The sequence below is a fragment of the Aquarana catesbeiana genome, linkage group LG11, assembly GCF_042186555.1.
Source record: "Aquarana catesbeiana isolate 2022-GZ linkage group LG11, ASM4218655v1, whole genome shotgun sequence".
Taxonomy (NCBI): domain Eukaryota; kingdom Metazoa; phylum Chordata; class Amphibia; order Anura; family Ranidae; genus Aquarana; species Aquarana catesbeiana.
The window spans coordinates 232,265,943-232,280,881 of record NC_133334.1 but is presented as its reverse complement, the minus strand read 5'-3'; positions in this window follow the sequence as shown (position 1 = coordinate 232,280,881).

Here is a 14,939-nt window from a genome sequence, read left to right as displayed (position 1 = left end):
AGTCACATTCGCAGTCTATTTAAAAGTAGTACCTGCTGTTGCACAAATCACTTTATTACACTTTTATTTCTGATATTTATGGCTATGCATATTAATTTAATCCATATTGAGCACCATATTTGATTGGCTGCTTCTGCTTGGCATATACACACAATCAAATAGTGCTCAATATGGATTAAGTAAATAGATATCATGAAGTTTAATAAAGTGATTTGTGCAACAAGCTCCTTAAACATTCTACATTCAGTGCAAGTTCATGCAGTGCAAACTTTGCAGTATGTGAACTTTCACTGAATGTAGAATGTTTAATGACCAGGGGCGAACTGATCCATTGGGCAGTTTATGTAGTACTAATCCATAATTTGTTAATAGAAAGATTAAAGAGCTTTACTTGTAGTTTTGTTAGCTGTTTTTTTTTTTGACAGGGGAGCAGTTTCAGTGCTTGCCATAGGCGCCATTTGCACTAGATACGCCTCTGCAGGGGGCAGAGCCTACCTCATAAACAGTCATGGGCAATGCCAGCAGGGGCAGTTGGGTGGAAGATGGAGTGCTGAGGAAGCTGTCGGAGGCCCCGCAGGGTGCCCCTAATGTGGGGAGGGGGTGACCTCTGGCCTGGGGCTCGGGTGCTGGAAGATTCCTCCTACAACAAACAGAGAAAATCCTTCCTGGAGGCACAAGAGCAAGTGAGAGGACAGCAGGAGCAGGTCAGCACTTCCAGAAGATCTCCTGAGAGTCAGCTGGGTGGGCTGGTGAGAGTCAGTCTGGTTGACTGTGGAGAGAGTGTCAGTTTGGAAGACTGTGGGGAGAAAATAGTCTGGAGGGCTAGTGAAAGGGGCAACTGCAGCCAGTGCCTAAAGAGGAGGTGCTGGTACCAGTGACCGCAGAGAGGAAGTGCTGGGAAAGTGTGAGCTGTGTTACCCATCCTATCTCCAAGTATAGGGGTTGCAAGTCCCTGCCTGCAATTGGCCTTTGCTACCAAATTGTAACAAGGTGACACAGCTGGGTTTCTGCAAGCTTCTGTCCCTGAAGTTGTTCTGAAGTCAAGTGGGCATCCCATAAAATCTCCAATCCCTATCCAAGTTATATCTCTCAATAAAACAAAAAACCCGAAGTCACAGACTGTTCTCTGACTCTAAGCGCAAATTTAGTGTGCCTAGCTGTGCAGGGTGGGGGTTCCCATTTTACTTGCGGCTCATTAGGGGGTGCACTACATAAAAAAAAGTCAGAATGGATTTGTAAAGACAGAGAAGTAGTCAAAAAAATCTGATTTCTATTTATGAGGAGGTGAGCAAAACCTTGGACAGAGGGGTGGATGTGGATGTAGTATATTTGGATTTTACAAAAGCACTTGACACAGTTTCCTGCACAAAGCTAAAGTGTAAGGTAAAGCCTACAGGCTTGGAAAAATCAGTTTGTAAATGGATAGAAAACTGGCTAAAAGACCATAGTTAGAGAGTAGTGGTTAATGGTTCATACTCTGAATGGTCTAGGGTTGTTAGTGATGTACCCCAAGGTTCGGTGTTGGAACCCTTACTTTTTTATACGAGATGTGTCTAAAAAGTTTGGTGAATGGTCTGATATCTCAACGGCAATATGGGCCAGGTACGCATGCATGAACATGGCTATCCAGAGACACGTTGAGAAGCGTCACCTAGAATGAAGTACATGTGACCACCAGAGTAAACCCGCTGCGGGCAGTTGAATGTAGTCAGTGTGAGAGGTAGGGTCACAGTGCAATGAAGCAATGAGTGAACATCAAGTTCTGCTACAAATTAGAGTAAAATGGCGACGGAGACGCATGAAATGTTAGTGCAAGTGTACGGGACAGAAGCCATGAACAGAAAATATGTTTACGACTGGTTTAAACGCTTTTGCGACAGGAAGGAAACCGTGGCACGTTCAGGCGACAAGTAGATCCCCAGACATGATCGAGCGATTATGACAAATGCTGCCACGAGATTGGCAACTTACTCTGTGATTGATGGAGGAGGAATTAGGCATTAGCAAGGACACCATCATCCGCGAAGATTTGGGTAAGTTAAAGATCTGTTCCCGATTTGTGCAGCACAAGCTGAAAAATGAACAGAGAGCAAAACAGATGGAAACCTCTGGAGATTTAATTACCATGTGTGAACAGGATCCATCATTTTTGTGAACTATTTTCACAGTGAATGCGACCTGGTGCTACCAGTTCGATCTGGAATGCAAGCGGCTCAGTGCGGTGTACCTGTTCTTGATCATCCACCGTACTCCCCTGATCTGGAACCTGCAGACTTCTTTCTGTTTTCTCGCCTGAAGAGCATCATGAAAGGTGCATTTTTTGCAGACGTGGCGGCAATCCATGTGTGACAGCAGTTCTGCGATTGATTCCTAAAGAGGCCTTTGCTGATAGTTTCCAAAAGCTTTATGAACATTGCCAAAAGTGTGTTGTGAAGGATGGCAATTATTTTGAAGGTCAATAAAGGTAATTTGTTTGTATCTTCTGTTTTGTTTGTTTTCTGATACCATTCACATTTTAGACACACCTCTCATGTTTATAAATGATATAGAGTCTTAGATTAAAAGTACCATTTCAGTGTCTGCAGGTGACACCAAGCTATGCAGTGGACTAACGCCCTTACAGGATATCTCAACTTAAAAGCCAACCTCAATACACTGTTTAATTGAGCAACTATGTGGCAGATGAGGTTTAAAGTGGTTGTAAACCCACAATAATAAAAAAAAAACCCTGCAAGACAAAGGCATAATGAGTTAGTATGCATCTCATACAAGCTCATTATGAAATACTCGCCTTAGATCGAAGCCCCCGTAGCGGTCCCCGTACACTGCCCCGGCCGGCGACATCGCTCCTGGAGTTACTTCCGGGTATCACGGACTCCAGCGCTGTGATTGGCCAGAGCCGCGATGACCACGTCCGTGCAGGCTTAGGAGATATCCGGGGTAGCTAAGGCCTCATTACTGTGTATATACATGTGTGTGTGTGTATGTATATATATATATATATGTAGGAAGGCCAGTATGGTGGCCTGAATTTATGGGAGGAGCCCGGGGGTATTTAAGCAGCCCACTCACCTGTGGTGCTTGTCGGTTTCCTGTGCGCGATATACGTCACTAGGCCGACTATCCGAAATACCAGCGTCCGCAAGTTCTTGTCTCGCAAGTTCCCACATTCTCAAAAATTTCCGTGCTCGAGAGTTTCGAAGTCCGCATTACCGATTCGTATTTTCGTACCACGCGTCTGGCTCGGCTGTTGCAGGTAGGGTTCAGACTGACTTTTGTTTTCACGCATTGTTAGATATCATGTCACTAAAACCGTGATATCAAACTTACGAATCAATCGCAAATTTCACTACGTAACCGCAATGTATACCACTCGCACCATTGCCATGTTACCGTTTCGTTATCTGTAAACCTCCGCGAAGTAGACGTCGCTCCATTCAGGCATGTCTAACAAATTGTTACCATGCGTCAGTAGACAACCTTTGTGATTCATAATTCGCTATTTCTAATCGACTCACGTCAGGTCGATACTAAGTCATTTCTCATTTCAGAACATTTCTAAAACATTTCAAACATTTCAAACCATTTCGAATCATTTCATTCATTTCAGTCACATACCGCGCTCCGATCCGAATCCAGTCGCATCCAAAGATGCACTGATTCGCTCTGGTGTGCCCCAGTTGCTCACGGCCTCATTTCAGTACATGCTCCAGAGTCACATTCGTTGTCAGTCGCTCATTATGACTCACCGATTCGTACCTCTGTCATGGCCTTCATTTCACTGCCACGTATCACGCTCCGATACGAATCCAGTCGCATTAAATGCACCGATTCATCTCGGCGTGCCCCAGATACTCGCCACATTTCAGTACATGCTCCAGAGTCCGATTCGTAGTCAGCCGCAATAGCGGCATGATCGATTCTTGCCTCTGCCATGGCAAACAAAACGTTACACCTGCACTCCCCGCGCTCCGCTTCAAATCCAGTCGCATCTACGATCACCGATTCATTACGGCGTGCCCCAGGGCTCGGCCTCATTTCAGTACATGCTCCAGGGTCCGGATCATAGTTAGTCGCAGATATCGGGCGACCGATCCGCATCTCTGTCATGAGAATTATTACCATTCATTTCACTCCCACATTTCGCATCACCGTTTCGAAGCCAGTCGCATCCAAGATGCACCGATTCATCATGGAATGCCCCAATTGTTTCGGCTGTTTCCACACCTATAACAGAGCTCGGTTCATTGTCAGTCGCAGAGGCGGCACAACCAATTCGAGTCTTGGTCAAGGTAAAACATTTCTGTCATTTTGTTGTTTCACACTGCGCTCCGATTCGAATCCAGTTGCATCAAACATGCACTGATTTGTCCCGGTGTGCACCAGTGGTTCTTTTGGTTGCCTCATTTCAGTACATGCTCCAGAGCCCAGTTCGTGGTCAGTCGCAGTCACGGCATGACCGAGCCGGACCTCTGTCATGGCAAGAGATTTCACTCATTTCATAAATCAAGGCAAACATTTCAAATCATTTTGTTGTAGCTATACCGCAATCACCATACAAGTTACTGCTCCAAGCTAGTCAGCAAACCCTTCACGAATTATCACCTTTCATTTTCCTCCAGGTCAGTCAAAGTTCAGTAGGTCCACCCTGCACCAGGTTGGACGATATCCCCCCAGGTAAAAAAAAAAAAAACACAAAAAGTAAGAAAACAAGTTGGGTAAGTATGGCTCAGGGAAACAAAGCAAACTTGAAATTCATGTCACCCCCAATAGGTTACAGTCAACCAAAAAACACGATCTCAAGGACAGGATATCTTTACCAGATCAACCATGTTCCAGGCCGGCAGCGAAGACCTCATGGCCCCTCTGTCACCTTCTCCGGTCTCAGAGAGCGGCAGCGTGCAGTCCCTCAGGGGATGGACTATCCCCAACTTGACGGCAGAGCTAAGACGCAGAGGAGTGCCCTTCTCCGCTACAGCTAGGAAAGGCGAGCTCTTCAAGCTCCTCTTCCCCCCACAAGCTGCAGCAGGATCCAGTACCCAGCAGGCATCTCTCCAGTCGATGCCCTGTGCCATCTCACAACTTCACACTATGGTGTCGTCCCTGTTTTCCTCGGTCACGGACGTTCAAACCAGGGTGGCACTCCTGGAGGCTCGGCCGGCCGTGGCTATTCCCGTCCCAACCGCAACCCAAGCCTTGACACCCCTTCCTGCAGGTACCACAGGGTGGAGCCCCATTGTCTACCCCTCCCATTTGGTTCCAACCAGCATCAGGAAGGACATTTTGGACGGCAGGGACGTCAACCTGGCCCCTCTCCTGATTTCTGTTCACAATCTGGCAGAAAATAATGCCTATACCTGGGGTGACGTATCGGTGGTCCTTAAAGCCAAAGACCCCAGACTGAATAGGAAATTATCTGTCCCAGAGTTCACATTGGCCTTTGGCATGCTGAGGGATGTCCTATGTTCAGCCGCTCCCAGCAGAAGGGAAGAGCTGGACTTATACCTCCATACGGTAGTAGACTTGGGCTACAAGTATGGAGGATTTTCCTTTTACGACCACCACCGTTCCTTTTCTGCAAAGGCAGCAGCCAGGCTCACAGTTTCAAACGACAACAAATTGGAGTCTCATGGACACAGAGCTGTTCTGCCGCCATTTTGCCGGCTTACGCTCACCCCTGTGTGCGATTTGCCAGTCCTCCACTCACACTGCCACCTGGTGCGCCAATGCGACAATCAGACGTCCCTTCGAATTTCCCTCTACCTCCGGTGCACTTCAGGGTCAGTCGGCCCCTGAACAAACGCCTCAGGTGGACAAATTTGGACGCCCAGTCTGAACCGTGGGAGGGGCAGCCATCTGCAACCATTACAACTATGGGTCCTGCAACTTCAGTCAGTGCCGCCTACTCCACATCTGCACCTTATGCCAAAGAGCGCACCCAAGAAACTTGTGCAAAGTCAAACAGAAGAGGGCATGACTAAGCCGGATCAACGTCTTATGGATAGGATACCTCACCTCACACCCCACCCCCTCCCTGGCCACCAACCTCATCCAGGAATTCACAGTAGGGTTTCACACAGGCCTCATTTCACTACCCCACGAATGTAGGAATCTTCGTTCAGCGGCCACTGACGAACAGGCCATAGATCGGCTCTTACAGACAGAAGTAGACCAAGAGTTCATTATAGGCCCCTTCACTCAGCCCCCTTTCAGTACCTGGAGAGTCAGCCCTATTGGGCTTGTCAAGGGCAAGTTCTCAAATTACGTTTGGTGTACGACCTGTCTGCGCCTTATTCTTCCCACATTCCCAGTCTCAATTCCCTGATCACCTCCGAAGAATTCTCCCTAAAATATTCCTCCGTGGACATGGCAATCCAAGCAATCATCAAAGCAGGTTCAGGCGCCTGGCTCTCCAAAGCCGATATCTCGGATGCCTTCAACCTCCTGCCTATCCTCCCATCCCTTTGGTGCTGGCATGGCATCACGTGGAAGGAGGCATACTATTTTGCCACAAAACTGACGTTTGGTTCGAAGAGTAGCCCTTGGATCTTCGACACATTCGCTCAGTCCCTCGCTTGGATACTCTTGCACAAGGCTCAGTGCCAAGAAGTCATCCAGTACCTGGACAACTTCTTACTAATAGAACCACCCAGCAGGCCCCCAGGAGACCTCGACAAACTCAGAGTTGTATTCGGGAATCTCAATGTTCCCATCGCTGAGCACAAAGTCGACGGCCCAATACACACCATCACCTTCCTCTGGGTCAATTTAGACACCTGCACCATGCAGGCCAGTCTCCCCCTCGACAAACTAACCCGCATTAGGGTGGTCCTTCACAAATTCACCCACACTGTACCAAAAAGCAGTTGCAATCTCTCCTGGGAATGCTTAATTTCGTCATGCGAATTATTCCACAAGGCCGCACCTTCATGTCACGTCTGCTGAGATTCCTGTCAGAAGCACAAGACCCCGATCAGATCCTAAGTCTAGACTCCGCAGCAATAGCGGACCTATCTATGTGGGAGGAATTCCTGTCTGCCTGGAATGGCATATCCCTATTTATACCCATGGTTTCGGCCCTTTCACCCCAGGTGGTGACAGATGCCGCAGCTTCTACAGGCTTCGTGGCAATTTTTGGCCACCAATGGTTTTCAGGACCCTGGCCTCAACAGATACTGTTGATACCCGGCTTTACCCGAACATCCTCCCTCTTCGAGCTCTATCCCATCGTGGCAGCCGCAAATCTCTGGGCTCACCGTTGGACAGGGCAAACCGTGGTCTTTACCACCGACAATCAGGCCACGGCAGACATTGTCAACAAAGGCAGGTCCAAGTCCCTATCAGTCATGTCCTTCCTGCGCAGATTGGTACAACTGTCTTTACAACATCAGTTTAATATCCACTGTTCATTTATTCCAGGCAAATACAATCTAGCTGCTGACGCACTGTCACGTTTTAATTACACCTCCTTTTTTAAACAGGTTCCCGGAGCCAATCCAGTGTCGGCCCCTATCCCTGTCTGGTCACAGACCCTGGACTAGTAGAACATTTACAAGGAGCAACGCAGCTTATCAATCACTCACTCTCCCATAACACACTCAAAGCCTACCAGACAGCTTGGAAGGCGTTCAATATATTCCTGGCACCCTGCTGCACAGGAACAACAGATGTCAAGCAAGTACTGGCCTTCATTTCATATTGCCACACTCAGCTGGCCTTATCTTATAATACCATTCGGCTATACCTAGCTGGCATACAACATTTCTTGACTCTTCAAGACCCCGCAAAGTCTTCACTGTTCTCGTCCCACGCTATCCGAGCCATCCTATGTGGCATTCAGAAACACCAATCAGTGATCAGCACCAAACGCTTACCCATTACGGGGCCCATCTTCAGGGATATGTCGACCATCCTGACTACTTCTCCATTTGGTCTTCTCCCCAGTATGGTCCTACAAGCAGCCATATATTTGGCCTACTATGGGTTCTTGCGATCTGGCGAATTCACCAGTAACAATCCCGCAGGCCAGGTACTACGCAGACGGCACTTGGTTTGCTACCAAGACCATTTCGTCCTTCACCTCGCGGTTTCTAAGACCCAGCAAACAGGCTCTGGAGTGGATATTCACCTTTACAAAACCAATAGCAGCTGGTGTCCAGTCACCGTACTCAACCGTCTTCTGTCACTCCTGCCTGAACAGCCGGACACCAGTCCTCTTCTACCATTCCCAGTTAAACCCTTAAGAGCCTGTCAGTTTGTGAAACACATAAGGATACTTCTCCGCAACTTTCACCTTAACCCTAGTCAGTATTCCGGACACTCCTTTCGTATCGGAGCAGCCTCCGCAGCATCCCGCCACGGGGTCTCAGACCGCGTCATTAAAAGACTAGGCAGGTGGAAGTCAGCCTGCTTCGCCCGGTATATCCCTAATCCTCAAGTAGAGATGGCACAGGTATTTTCAAAATTGACCCAATGAATAACTGAAAACCAATAAAATATTATACCCCTACCTGAATGTTTTTGCCCCCTTATTTTGGCATACCGTCCATCAGATAAAGGCACACTTTCAGGTCCATTTCATATGGTAAGTCCACACTTCCAGGTCTATTTCCGATGGTAAATCTTATGTTAACTATAAATGTTATCTAGGTCCATATCGGACATAGGGCTCCAACCATAAGTAGGAAGGCCAGTATGGTGGCCTGAATTTATGGGAGAAGCCCCGGGGTATTTAAGCAGTCTGCTCACCTGTGGTGCTTGTCGGTTTCCTGTGCGCGATACCCACCCTCCCATTCCCATTTCAAGGCATTTCTCAACTATTCATTTCTCTTTACAGAATAATCATTTCTTAAACTAGGGTATGCCCCCTTATTTTGGCATACCGTCCATCAGACCAAGGCACACTTTCAGGTCCATTTCATATGGTAAGTCCACACTTCCAGGTCTATTTCCGATGGTAAATCTTACGTTAACTATAAATGTTATCTAGGTCCATATCGGACATAGGGCTCCAACTATATATATATATATATATATATATATATATATATATATATATATACACAGTATATACACAAATGTTTTGCCTTTCATTGCTATTTTAAATTAAATAAGTTGTTTTAAAAGGCAAGGGTTCACATATACTTTAAAGTGGTTGTACACCCTGTACAACCACTTTTACCTACAGGTAAGCCTATACTAAGGCTTACCTGTAGGTGCTGGAAATATCTCCTAAATATCTCCTAAACCTCCACGGTTTAGGAGATATTTACAATAAAGCCGTGCGCCGATGTCTATGGCGCATGCACACTTTAGAAAGGGCAGATCATGCCGTTTATAACCAGGGTAATGCCGTGACTGGCGGCTCCCGTGCGCATGTCACGTGAGTGCGATGCATAGTAGCCCATTATGCTTTACCTTTGCAGGGAAATAAAGAGGAAGTAAAACCCATCAGGGTTTAATTTCTCTTTAAGAGACCACAGCGCAGTGTGAAACTGACCAACATCAGGACCAATTTTAAATAGCAAGACTAGGCCCAAATGTAATATAGACAAAGAGAATACTGTAGACTGGGGCTTTACTATGCTTTACTAAGAATTAAGATACTGCAGAGACTATAAGAATGTAAAAGTGCCAAGTAGCAAAACAGTTTTATCATGGATAAAAGAGCTAACTGGTGTATGCCTAACTTTTTTTTAATCTATGGGGATAGGGGAGTGTGGTGAATGTCACTGATATAATATGAGGTAGTTTAGGTGCATGCTGTTCTTAGTGATCTTCTAGTTATTTGTCTTACATCAAATGATGCAACAGCGTGTTGCAAACAAGTGGTAACTCCAAGAACAGATGGTCAATAACAAGTGAATACTTTGAGTATCCCAAACTTAAAAAAGCCATATTATGAAATGTTAAAAAGAAAAAAAAAATGAAAATGCCAAAATACTGCCCCTAAAGCAGATGTGCACTCGCAATTTTTAAAAAATTTTTTTTACACTTAGAAATTCACATCTTTACAATGTCACACTCACTTTTTGCGTTCATTTGCTCCCTAGATGTCCGGTTTTGTTTCAAATCGTAACTTATATAAAATGTGTACTGCAGTTATCATCTTGCTTGTGGGCATTTAAAGCCATAAGCAATCACTTCCTGGTTCCAGTATTACAGATCTACCAGCATTCCTTGCTGGTTCCCGTGCATGCTCAGTTGTAACGGCACGGAGGGGCGTAAACATCCTGGTTGCCATCACAACGGGTGGCGTCTTAGGAAGTTCCCGCCCCGTTGTGATGTCTAAAAATTGTATACACAGCAAAGACAGAGTAAGTAAAGGGCAGAACGGCAAATCCCGCGAGATTTCGTGGCGGGCCTCTGCACTGACTCCTGGGAGTAATGACATGAGATCCCAGGAGACAGTGCGGCGAGGACAGGAAATGATGAAAATACCCGCAAAATACCCGCCCACAGCCGCAGAGACAATATGCAGCGAAAAAAGACCGAGGCACATATGTACAGGTACACCCGGAAAAAAAAAAGTTCCATTTTGCATATTATGCTGTATTTAAAAATGACTCAAGCTAAACTTGTAAATTGTGTGAACATCTGCTTTAAAACAAAAGGCCACTTTTTAAACGTGTTGGCTCTAAAAAAAAAAAAAAAAAAAAAAAAAACAATCATACTTACTTAGGTGAATGCAGCATTGGTTAGATGCTGCATCTGTCCCCTGCAGCCTCTAAGTCTGAGAACTCAGTGTCCCTGCAGAGCCTGGACCAGCTCTGTGACGTCAGCCAACAGCTGACTTTAGCATGCTGCTGGCTGAATCTGATTCACAGGAGTGCAGAACTACATACATAGGCATGCGCACAGGGTGTGCCAGGTGTGCCTGGGCACACCCTAATCATGCTGTTCTGCACAGATTCCCCCTGCTGTTTGGCTGCAGAAGAAGGGACTGGGGAATCTCTCTCTTAAAAGTGAGATATCAGGGGTCTGTTTAGATCTCTGATATCTCACCAAAGCCCCCCCCCCGGAGCTCCTAAAAAATGGTATAATAATAATATATTATTAAATAAAATTGTAAAAAATAGAGAAATTGCAAAATAAAATTATGATAAAAAAATATAAATATAAAATAAAAAATATAAATTAATAAAAAAAATTAATGAAATCTTTTTTTATAAAAAAAAAAAAAAAAAAATGTGTGTGTCTATCTATCTATCTATCTATCTATCTATCTATCTATCTATCTATCTATCTATCTATCTATCTATCTATCTATCTATCTATCTATCTATCTATCTATCTATCTATCTATCTATCTATCTATCTCGATATAGATATAGATATATATCGATATAGATATATAATTATATATCGAAATAGATATATATCTATATATCTATATCTATATCTATATATATATATATATATATATATATATATATATATATATATATATATATATACACATACATACACATACACACGTGTGTTTGAGCTTTGGGTGCACACCCTAATGCCATGGTCTGCGCACGCCTATGACTACATACTTCTCCCACAGTGGAAGTATGGCCAAAGGAGCTTTGCCCATACTTAGCAGGCTGCACGGCGGCAGACCCGATGCACATGACCGGCGGCCCGAATGTCTGCCGGCCACGCGCGATCGCAGGCATGAGAGCCAGAAACACACACACACATCCCCCTTCTGTTAGGAGAGAAGAGACAGATCATTTGTTCCTACTAAATAGGGACAGCGATCTGGCTCTCCTCTACTAAGTCACATCCCAATACAGTTAGAAACACCTAGCAGGGAACACATTTAACCCCTTGATCGCCCCCCTAGTGTTAACCCCTTCCCTACCAGTGACATTTACACAGTAATCAGCGCTATAGCACTGATCACTGTATAAATGTCACAGGTCACTAAATTGTGTCAAAATTGTCCGATCTCTCCGCCGCAATGTTGCAGTCCCACTTAAAATCGCAGATCGCCGCCATTACTAGTAAAAAAAAAATAACATTATAAAAATGCCATAAATCTATCCCCTATTTTGTAGACGCTATAACTTTTGCGCAAACCAATCAATATATGCTTATTGTGATTTTTTTTTACCAAAAATATGTAGAAGAATATATATCAGCCTAAACTGATGAAGAAATTTATTTTTTTTTATTTTTTTCGGGGATATTTATTATAGAAAATAATATAAAATATTGTTTTTTTTTTTCAAAATTGTCGCTGTTTTTTTGTTTATAGTGCAAAAAATAAACACCGCAGAGGTGGTCAAATACCACCAAAAGAAAGCTCTATTTGTGGGAAAAAAAGGACATCAATTTTGTTTGGGTACAGCGTCGCATGACCGCGCAATTGTCAGTTAAAACGACGCAGTGCCGTATGGCAAAAAATGGCCTGGTCTTTAAGGGGGAAATTCTTCCGGTCCTTAAATGGTTAAAGATAAATCTTCCAGAAAAAAAAAGTAGTTTTACCATAAGATATACAACAACTAATTGCCATAAAAAAAAAAACAATATAGCCCCAAAATAAATAAGTACCCCAAAATACTACTTCCTGAAAAACAAAAGCCTACTTCTTAAGGGAATCCTTGCTCTAAGAAACCTAAAATAAAGGCTTATCAATATAACATAGCCCAAAACTACTACACAAGCCAGACCCAACCCCCCCCCCCCTCCCCCATGAAATAGAAGCAAATTTTTTCTCAAAAAAATTGCTATGGAAGGAATAGCAGCTAAAAATATCTGCGTAACCTCAAATGAATCCCAAAATAAAGTTTAAATAAAGCCAACAATAATAATAACAAAAAAGCGCGCCAAAATAGCTAAGCACTAGAATCAACGTTAAAGTACAGTTTTCCTATCTGTCCCTGTCTCCTCATGTCAACTTTCCCTATCCCTTCCCTGCAATCTCCACTGCTGACGCAATGACTGCTCTCTTGCCCCCCACTTGTGAAGGGGCCTGGCATATGTGAAAGCACACTTACTGGCACTTTTAATCCTTCTGGCCACAGTTCAAAACCATGCAGTGCATTCTCCCGCGTGAAAAAATTCCCCCAGGTGAACGTGCACATAAATCTGCTAGGGCTGCAAATCTATGATAGCAGCAAATCTAAACCTTATCCCCAATAATGAACAGCAGGTAAGCAATTTTTTTTTTTAAGCCCCTTTGAGATAAGGGCCCAGAACCATATCCAGTATAAATGAGCCTTTTCTGATTCTTCCTATTTCACAAAAAGGTATGCTAACTGTATTGGTGCTCACAGTGGTTTTCAGATCTGTAAAATCACTTTTTGATTTTTTTTTTCAATTCTTCATTTAGGTAACACATACAGAAATACAGAAACCACCACATCCGTGTGCATAAAAGGAAGCAATCCAATACCGGACAAAATGAACAAACACCACATTGTAGTAGAAAATGCCCCAACATCTCAGGGATAACAACCCTGGACTTCCGGGTCTAGGGAGTCTCTGTAGCCCGCCTACCATTTTTTTGCACAGCAAACACCACCGTGTTCAATAATTATAAGTAGAAAAAAAACAGAGGTGACCCTAAAGGTCTTAGCAACAAGAAGAGAGAAGTGGGGAAAAAGCAAAAAAAGGGGGGAGGGAGAGCGAGAAGAGAAAAAAAAGGGGGGGGCAAAGAGGGAAGGGGGTATCACCAACCAGCCTGCCAAACATGACCGGGGGGGCCCCCGAGATGGCTCACTTTTTGATTTCTTCTCTAGTTGGAACTTAGTTACTGGTACTAATTTCTGTAATTTAAAAGTAAAAATAAAACTTGCTCAAAGCTACTAATTCAATTTAATCCTTTATTCTTTAGTTGAAAATATGAAACAGAATCTCATTGTTTCTGTATCTGCATTTCTAATTTTCCAGATTTAATCAACACTAAAGTCTCTTCTTTAACATTGTGCAGTTGAGATGTACGGCTAGCCCTTTACATATCATGAAGATTAAATACAAAGAGCCATTATGACATCCTTTGTAATGGATAATGCATTATTTACAGTAGGATGTTATGCTGCTTGTCTATGTCCACTTTGTGGGTTTTGTCTAAGTGCCAGATTAATATCCAGAGAGTTAAAATTCTGCATTTATTGGAAATGAATAATGTGAGCACAAAATAATGAAATATGAAGAAAAGTATCTGAATCTCAAATAGATTTAATGTGTAATGTGTTTATAGGTATTTTATTTAGCCTTTTATTTTGACATTTGCAATAACAATGTGAATGTTTTAGTAGGATGGGCATACAGTGCACTAAAATCTATTATGCGTCCATGCTAACAAATGCTATTTGCAGGAATAGTTTAAAGAAAAACCTAAGCAGCAAAAAACAGAAAGCATACAGACAGCAATGAGAAATGCATAGAGGCTCTAACCTAGGGGTGCTCAACCTTTTGAAGATCTAGGGCCACTTAAAGTGGTTGTAAACCCTCACATATACCCAGTGAAGTGAATAGCCTCAGATGATAGAGATTAAACAAATCTCCCTACATAAGTTTTACATGTATATCTGCTGTCTTTCCCTTTCTACATTCTTTGGAAAGTGCAGATTGTGTTAGAAATCTTTCTTCCTAAGGGTGGATGGTTTTGTGTGAGCGTATGGACATGATGACGTGGTGCTCTAATCTCGCGATTATTCCAGCGAGAGACGGTGGTTCCAGCTGACTTCTTTCCCGCGGTAGTTGGGAGAAGAGAGAATCAGTGAGGATTGAATGGAGGGCGGGCAGTGGACAGTCGCCCACCCCCTCTTTCTTACCTTGTCCAGTTGGATAGCGGGAGCATAGCCAGGCAAAGTGGTGGAGCGGAGGAGCCCTCATGCGGTAGCGGTGCAGAGAGGGGATTGTGCATGACACGGCGGCCTGCAGGCTGCTTTAGAGGAAGGGGGAGAGTGTGGAAGGCTGCAGAAGGAGGAGGAGAGGTGAAG